Here is an 8,660-nt window from a genome sequence, read left to right as displayed (position 1 = left end):
ACATTGCTGGTGTTAGTTATCGGTTGTTCTGGATCAGTGGAGACTTCAGTTAAGGGACAAGCGTTCACAATTGCACTCACTTCTGAGGCACTCATAGACTCGATCACTTCTACGTGATCTAAGCTTTGTTGAATGGCTGGTGAGTTTACACCAAGACCCTGCAAAGTAGTTGCCAGATCCTCATTCAGAAAGGGTCTCATGACAACATGGCTGTTGGATGAGATTTTGTGTAGGCGGAGGTTGGATTGTGCTAGCATCTAGCATCTAGCATCTGTTGAACTCTGCTCGGTACATCAACGGCCTCCGCTTCCGAACTGAACGATTTCAGCCCGTCATCCACATAGAAATGACGCTCAATGAAGAGCCTTGCATCACTTCCATACTCCTGCTCTCCCTCTACAGCTGTTCTCTTGAGCCCGTATACAGCTACCGATGGGGAGGGAAAATTGCCAAAAACGTGGACCCTCATGCGATATTCCACAATGTCTCCATCAAGGTTGTGATCCTGAAACCACAAGAAGCGCAGGTAATCTCGATGTTCCTCTTTGACCAGAAAGCTGTGGAGCATTTGCTCAATGCCATCACAGCATAGGAGTCTGATCTGAAGATGATCACACCTATCAGGCTGTTGTTCAGGTCTGGACCTTTAAGGAGAACTTGATTCAAAGATATGTTGTTGTATTGGGCACTTGAATCAAACACTATCCTGATCTTCCCTGGCTTTTGTGGGTGATAAATGCCAAAACTTGGGAGGTACCAACATTCCTTGCTGTCTTTAAGAGGGGGGGCAATCTCAGCATGTCCTTTTTTAAACATTGTCTCCATAAATTCCACATAATGGTCTTTCATGTCTGTCTTCCTTTTCAGATTACGACGAAGTGATAAGAGACGACTGACTGCCTGGTCTCTATTTTTGGCCAAACGCTCTCTGGGACAGTGAAACGAGAGTGGAGCCACCCAACTATTTGCATCGTCTTTGGTGAATGCATTGTCCATAATGTCCAGGAAAGCCTCATCTTCTCCAGATAGTGCGAGCATATTGTCTTCTTTGGTTCGTTTGAAGATATGCTTCCCAATGTTGTGAGATCGTTTTGTGCTCCTTATAAAGGGTCTGGGATCTTCATTAGTGAACCTTTCTTTAGAGCAGATGCTGTTTTTGCAAGGTATGAGAAAGCTGGGCCTGCCATTCTCAAGCACACAAGTTTTAAATGTGCTCACCATGGGTTTGTGAGCTCCACTGAGGCACATGTCTCCTACAATCACCCATCCCAAGTCGAGGAGTTGGGCATAAGGAGCATTGTGGTGCACATTGCGCTGCTTGCAGACCTTGTGTGCACAGATAAGATCTCTCCCTATAAGAATGAGAATATCAGCTGCAGGATCCAGTGAAGGTATCTGAGAGGCAATGGCTTGAAGATGAGGGTGGTAAGCAGCAGCTTCAGGAGTGAGAATTTCCAATCTATTGTCAGGGATCGAATTGCATTCTATAAGTGTTGGAAGATTCATTGACACTTTCCCATCTATGGACTCAACCACAAAGTCTTTTGCTCTCCTCCCTCTAGTATCAACCGTGCCTGAACATGTTCTCATTGTGTAAGGGAAGACTGCTCCTTGAACATTTAACATATGAAAGAAGGCTGATCTCGCTAAAGAGAGGTTACTCTGATCATCCAGCATAACGTAAATACACTTCTTTTCCTCAGGACAACCGTCAGGGTAAACATTGACTGGGCAGATTTTTGAGCATGACTTTCCTTGTAGCCCCGTTCCACATATTTCTGTGCAGACGGATGTGGTCACAGTGGAGATTGGTTCCTTTTGCTCTTTGCCTTGAGCCTCTTTTGGTGCAGTAGGTTCATTTTTGAGCCATGGAGCTGGACCATCATGAAGTGCAGAGACATGATCATTACTACTGCATTCTGTACAACCGATAGTCATCCCGCAGTCTTTAGCCCTGTGATCTGAGGAAGCGCAACACTTGTAGCAGATAGAGTTCTCCTTGAGAAACCTTTTCCTTTCAGCCAAGGACTTCATTCTGAAACCTCTGCATTTCACTAGTGAGTGGTTCCTTTTATGGATGGGAAATTGTCTTGTCAGGTTTACTGAACTGATGTTGAAACTTACAGACATGTTTGATTCAACCTCCGTTTTGCTGGCAGAGATAGAAGATCTGAATCTTGACTGCTTCATTGGGATTTTTTCAGCTTTAAGAGGCAATGTGTTGGAAGACTGAAAGCTAGAGAAGCGGAGGGACTCACCTTCCAACCATTTGGTAAGCAGATCAAGCTCTTCATTGCCTTTTAGATTCAGACCATCAATGGCATTCATAAATGCTGTTTTCCAGGGTATGTAATTCTCTGGCTTGTTGTCAAACACTTTGACTAGTGAGAAGATCACGGCGTGCAAGAAACACTGCAAGATCAGACACCTCGCTGGATCGAGGTGCTGGCATACTTGGGGAGCAGGGGTTTCTCAAAGGAGAGGGAAAGCAATTTGGCTGCCTTGTATGCTGATACCCCATTTGTTCATGCCCGCTCATAGTATTTACAGCATCAGGAGTAAACTGGCTGATTCGAGGAATGTCTTTGTGCTCAGCACTCTTGATTATCATCTTTCTTCTCATTTTGATTCAGAGAAAAGGGTGTTCTAATGTATTCATCAGTACGTTCCATGGCAACGGAACTGCCCCTTTTCCTAGTTTGAACAAACTGCAGCAGATTCCAACACCCTTGCTGCTGCGAGAGCTGCTTCAGCTTCACCCTCCTCTTTCAGAGCGTTAAGCATTGTTTCAATCCTAGCCTTTTCAATCTCCATGTCTATCTGCCGCTTTGCAAACTCAGCTCTTGTGCGTGCGGCCACCGCCTTTGCGCGTGCTTCAGCTGCAGCTTGGCTTGCATTAGATTTATGGGAGCGACGTGAGTGTTGCTGGCTGAAGATTTAGCCTCTGACCTGGTTTCCACCTTAGAAGCCTGGCTGTGCTTTGACGAGTGTGACATTCTGGATCTTTTTGAAGATAGTGTGCATGTAGTCCACTATAAGGCTCTTGATGCAAAGTAAATCTTTTCACTCTCTTCGCCCTCAGCTTGCGTTTTTCTTAAAGCTAAACAAAGGCTCAGTAAAGGTCGCAGATGGAAATCAGGGTCAAACTCTCTTTACTGAAGACCAATTTGTGAAACTGTAACACAAAGATATTGAAGAAATGCTATCTTTTACAAAGTAACAGTCACTTCACATAGCTCAAAACAGTATGTAAGATACACATGAATCACCTTTACATAATCTAGAACATAGTAATGTTGAAATGAATAAGCAATCTAGCATCAAAATTATGTGCCTCAAGTTACATTTAGCATGTCATATGTAAATAGTTCTCAAACATACGCACAACTTATCAAAAATAAATGATCATATGTTACTGCATAGATTAAGCTTTTAAACTTACAGATTGTGCCTTTTCAAGAGCAAAACAACAAGGATGTATGTAGAAAATAAATTAGAATATTACCAGGGCCAGGATACATTATGAGTAGTTTTCCATCTTGATATTGCTAGGCTAATGAGTTACTTAAAGTCAGTTTATAGCGTGTCTGTTAGAGTTAATTGGGCTTAAAAGTGTTTAGTGAGTTGAGTTTAACCTACGGGAGTACTGCTGAGTGCTGCCACTGAGGAAATACATTCCTGAGTAGTGGAAATGAGTCAAAAGCGTTGTTGTTCCTGCAGAACACAGAGACTGAATCATCAGTCAAGAAGCCAAGAAATGTCCTAATGAGTAGCTCAAAAAGAAAAATGCTAATTGCTGTGGAAATAAATTTGGTACATACATCCATGGTTACTACTGACTTTGGTGATCCCCTGACTTTTCATGATGTTGACATTGTGGTTTTGAGTGGAACAACTCATCAACATGGAACAACATGGATTGCCATGCAATGTGGTTCAGACATTCATGTTCCCCTCAGGATGACTTTTCACCATGCTTGCACCATCATCAGGTCTCAATTTTTAGTTGTCTAATACTTTGGTTCATGTCCAGATGTACTTTGTTCAGTTCTAATGAGCAACACTAAACTAAGATGGTGAACATGGTAAACATTATACCTGTTTAGTATTAGCATGTCATTGTGAGCATGTAAGCATGGTATTGCTGTTGTTTCACCCTTTTGTCTTTCTTGTGTGATCATATAGGCTGTCAGTATGTCAAAAAATTGACTTAGGAGGAAAATGCTGCTGTGGAGAGACACATGAGGCCTCAGTCCCTTGAAAGACAGAGACTGGCGAGTGATAAAATTCTTCATTAAAAATCGCATTACAACGTTAAAGAGAAAATTGTGACCATAATCCTGCTTTTTAAGCAGCAGAGTGTAATGTCTGTAGTTGAGTTTGTTTTTTCTTTTCTGATGCCTTCATACATCAGCTCTTGTGTTCGGTTTAGTACATTGTGCAGTTTTACTTCTACAAAGGAGGTTATGCTGAAAAGCAAACAAAGACAGGAAGTAAAACATTACTACTGTGGTAGAGGACCCACAGAGGTCCATGGCCTTATCAGTTTGAACCTCTGGCTGAGCCTCCTGGACCTAAGTCTGCGGCTGCCTTGTAGGTGCCAAGTCCATTGAGGTCCAAGTGAGGACAGGAGATATCAGGAAATCGTACAAAACTAGTGTTGGTTCTCCTTCCCTTAAGTGATGATGGAGTGGGTGCAATGGATTGACCTCTGTGTCTCTAGTACAATAGTTAATTATTTCTGTCTCCTCTGTGTCTCCTCTGCCTAGACCCATGACAACAGCTGTGTAGATAAGTAGATCCATTTCCTAGACAGCCAAGGACGAGAGATATGATGCTCCTCTTCAGCCTCCCCTTAGAATGTAATATATGTGACGTCTGTTGGGACTCCACAGATGAATTTGTTCATTTGTGTGATTTTTAATTGAACTTTCAGTGGGAGACTACATGCTCTTTTGTTCTATGAACAAAGGAGGGCCATGAAACTCAGTCTCCCAGAATCCCCGGAGGCGTGAACTCCTCCCACTGATCTCCTCCCATGGGACCAGCATCCGGCTGCCATTGGTTGGTCTGACCTGTGACCCGGGAGCGCACCAGGTCAATATAGGGGTCAGCAGTCATTTGTTCTGTCTCTTTCCTCCTGGCTTCACCTCCAGCAAGCAGCAGACAGCTGCTTTTATTGTTGTGATGTGTTTTCACTGTTAGGTCTTTTGGTAGCCACATGCTACCATGCAAGTTGAAGAGACAATGTTGAACTCCATAGTTTTCTCTGGGTCGCTGCCAAACCTGACCAGTGATGACATGTTTAGCCGCATGTCATCATTCCGCCGCTGGCTGTCGAGGTGGTGTCCAACAAACGACGTGGGCTTTGTAGATAATTGGCTGACTTTTTGGGGAAGACCCGGTTTGATTACAAATGACCTTTTCATTTCATCAGACAATGGACTTGTCTCTGTACTTGTCTTGTTAGATCTTAGTGCTGCGTTGACAACATTGACCATCACATCCAATTACAGAGACTGGAACATGTAATTGGGTTTACAGGAACTGCACTAAGCTGGTTTAAATTCTATCTATCAGATCGATCTCAGTTTGTACATGTTAATGGTGAGTCCTACGAGCACGCCAAAGTCACAGAGTTCCACAAGGTTCTGTGCTTGGACCGATTCTATTCACCTTATACAGTTGTGTGAAAAAGTGTTTGCCCCCTTCCTGATTTCTTCTTTTTATTTGCATGCTTGTTAGACTTCTATTATATAATATATAATATTTCAGATCATCAAACACATTTAAATATTAGTCTAAGATAACACAAACACAAAATGCAGTTTTTAAATGAAGGTTGTTATTATTAGGGGAAACAAAATCCAAACCTACATGGCACTGTGTGAAATAGTGATTGCCCCTAAACCTAATAACTGGTTGGGCCACCTTTAGCAGCAACAACTGCAATCAAGTATTTGCGATAACTTGCAATGAGTCTTTTACAGTGCTGTGGAGGAATTTTGGCCCACTCATCTTTACAGAATTGCTGTAATTCAGCCACATTGGAGTGTTTTCTTGTATGAACTGCCTTTTTAAGGTCATGCCACAGCATCTCAATAGGATTCAGGTCAGGACTTTGAATAGACCACTCCAAAGTCTTCATTTTGTTCTTTGCTTCCTCTAGGCAATATTATTAGGAAACACTCCATAAACTTTCATTGTTATGTGGATGATACCCAATTATATCTTATCGATCAAGCCAGATGAAACTAACCAGTTAGCTAAACTTCAAGCATGCTTTAAGGACATAAAGACCTGGATGACCTTCAGTTTTCTGATGTTAAACTCCGAGACACATTATCTAAAGATAAAGTTTCTCTAGATGGCATTGCCCTAGCCTCCAGCAGCACCGTAAGGAACCTTGGAGTTATCTTTGATCAGGATTTATCCTTTAAATCCCACATGAAACAAACTTCAAGGACTGCCTTCTTTCACCTACACAACATTGCAAAAATCAGGCACATCCTGTCTCAAAATGATGCCAAAAAACTAGTACATGCATTTCTTACTTCTAGGTTGGACTATTGCAATTCCTTATTATCGGGCTGCCCGGTTCCATAAGACTCTCCAGTTAATCCAGAATGCTGCAGCACGTGTACTGATAGAACTAGGAAAAGAGGTCATATTTCTCCAATATTAGCTTCTCTGCACTGGCTCCCTGTAAAATCCAGAATAGAAAATCCTTCTCACCTACAAAGCTCTTAATGGTCAGGCACCATCATATCTTAAAGACCTCATAATACCATATTATCCAACTAGAACACTGCGCTCCCAAGATGCAGGGTTACTTGTGGTTCCTAGAGTCTCCAAAAGTAGAATGGGAGCCAGAGCCTTGAGTTATCAAGCTCCTCTCCTGTGGAATCACATCCCAATTTGGGATGGCAGACACCATCTCCACATTTAAGAGTAGGCTTAAGACTTTCCTCGTTGATAAAGCTTATGGTTCTCTCTCCCATAGTTCTGTGCTTTCTCGTTTCTCTCCTCTCTCCTTCTGTTGCTTTCAGCAGGTATTTGTGCCTCCGGAGCTACAGAGACTGGATCTGTGGTTGTGGGCTATTACTGCTCGACAACTGCTACTACAGTTGTCATTGGCTCTGTTAACAATACTGTCATTATTATTCCTATAGCTGTCATTACTATTATTAATTTATTAATATTAACACTACAATTACATTACAAATATTTTAAAAATTCTAGGTGGTATTTGCATTGTGCCTCCCTTTCCTCCACTGCCACTCCCCTCACCCCCAAAATCTCTCTAAACCTCTCCCTTCCTTTCTCTCTCCCTCTCTCTCAAAATCTAACAGGGCAGTAGCCCACCATTGAGTCTGCTTCTGTCCAAGGTTTCTGCCTCTTAAAGGAAGTTTTTCCGTGCCACTGTCGCCAAGTGCTTGCTCATAGTGGGACTTGTTGGGTCTCTGTCAGATTTCTGGATATGAGAGCTGTTCCATATTATTTACAGAGTTTATTAGTGGACCTAAACCATGACAACTCAGAGTTGAGACCAGGAGGCAGAGTTGCAGTCCTACACGCTTCTCTGTGCTTTCAAAGCAGTAACCCATCCAAAACTCCTTAGTGACAGTGTCTGCCCCCCACCCCTTAAATGAATAAAATCTAAAATTAACAGAAGAGGAGTTATACATAAAAACCTAAACAAAAACGCTGAAATAACACAACAAAATTGGAGAATTAAATGTGGACTCTTAAACAGCAGATCTCTGTCATCTAAAGCTGTACAACTGAACGATTTAATATCAGAGTATCATATTGACTTATTTTGTCTTACTGAAACCTGGCTGGGTCATGAAGAATATGTTAGCCAAAATGAATCCATTCCGCCCAGTCATATTAATACTCACATTCCTCGAGGCACCAGCCGAGGAGATGGAGCTGCAGCCATCTTCAACTCAAGCCTATTGATTAACCCTAAACCTAAACTAAATTATAACTCATTCGAAAGCCTTGTTCTTAGTGTTTCATACCCAACCTGGAAAACACGACAGCCAATTCTATTGGTTATAGTGGACCACGCTCCTGGTCCTTATTCTGAATGTTTATCTGAATTCTTTTTCATTTTTGTCTGTCTTTAAGTTTTTATCAAGTTTAGTTCTTAAAACAGATAAAGTAATTATTATAGGTGATTTCAATATTCATGTCGATATTGAAAATTATAGCCTTAGTACTGCATTTATCTCATTATTAGATTCGATTGGCATTTGTCAGAGTATACATAAACCCACTCACTGTTTTAACCACACCCTCAACCTTGTTCTGGTATATGGCATTGAAATTATACATTTAATAGTCTTTCCACAGCCCCACAGCCACAATTTCAGCCCCTCCCAAATTGACCATCTTGTTGATAGTGCTGCAGGCTCACTGCGAATGACACTCGATTCTATCACCCCTCTAAAAAAGAAGATAATAAAACAAAGAAGGTTAGCTCCATGGTATAACCCCCAAACCTGCAAATTAAAGCATTGTGAAACTTTGAAAGGAAATGGCGTTCTAACAATCTGGAAGAATGTCGTTTAATCTGGAAACAGTCTTAAAACTGTTACTACAGTTGTTGTTACTGGCTCTGTTACTATTATTGTCATTATTGTTTTCTATTT

This window comes from Siniperca chuatsi, linkage group LG2 (assembly GCF_020085105.1).
Source record: "Siniperca chuatsi isolate FFG_IHB_CAS linkage group LG2, ASM2008510v1, whole genome shotgun sequence".
Taxonomy (NCBI): Eukaryota; Metazoa; Chordata; class Actinopteri; order Centrarchiformes; family Sinipercidae; genus Siniperca; species Siniperca chuatsi.
Note: the sequence above shows the minus strand (reverse complement) of the source record.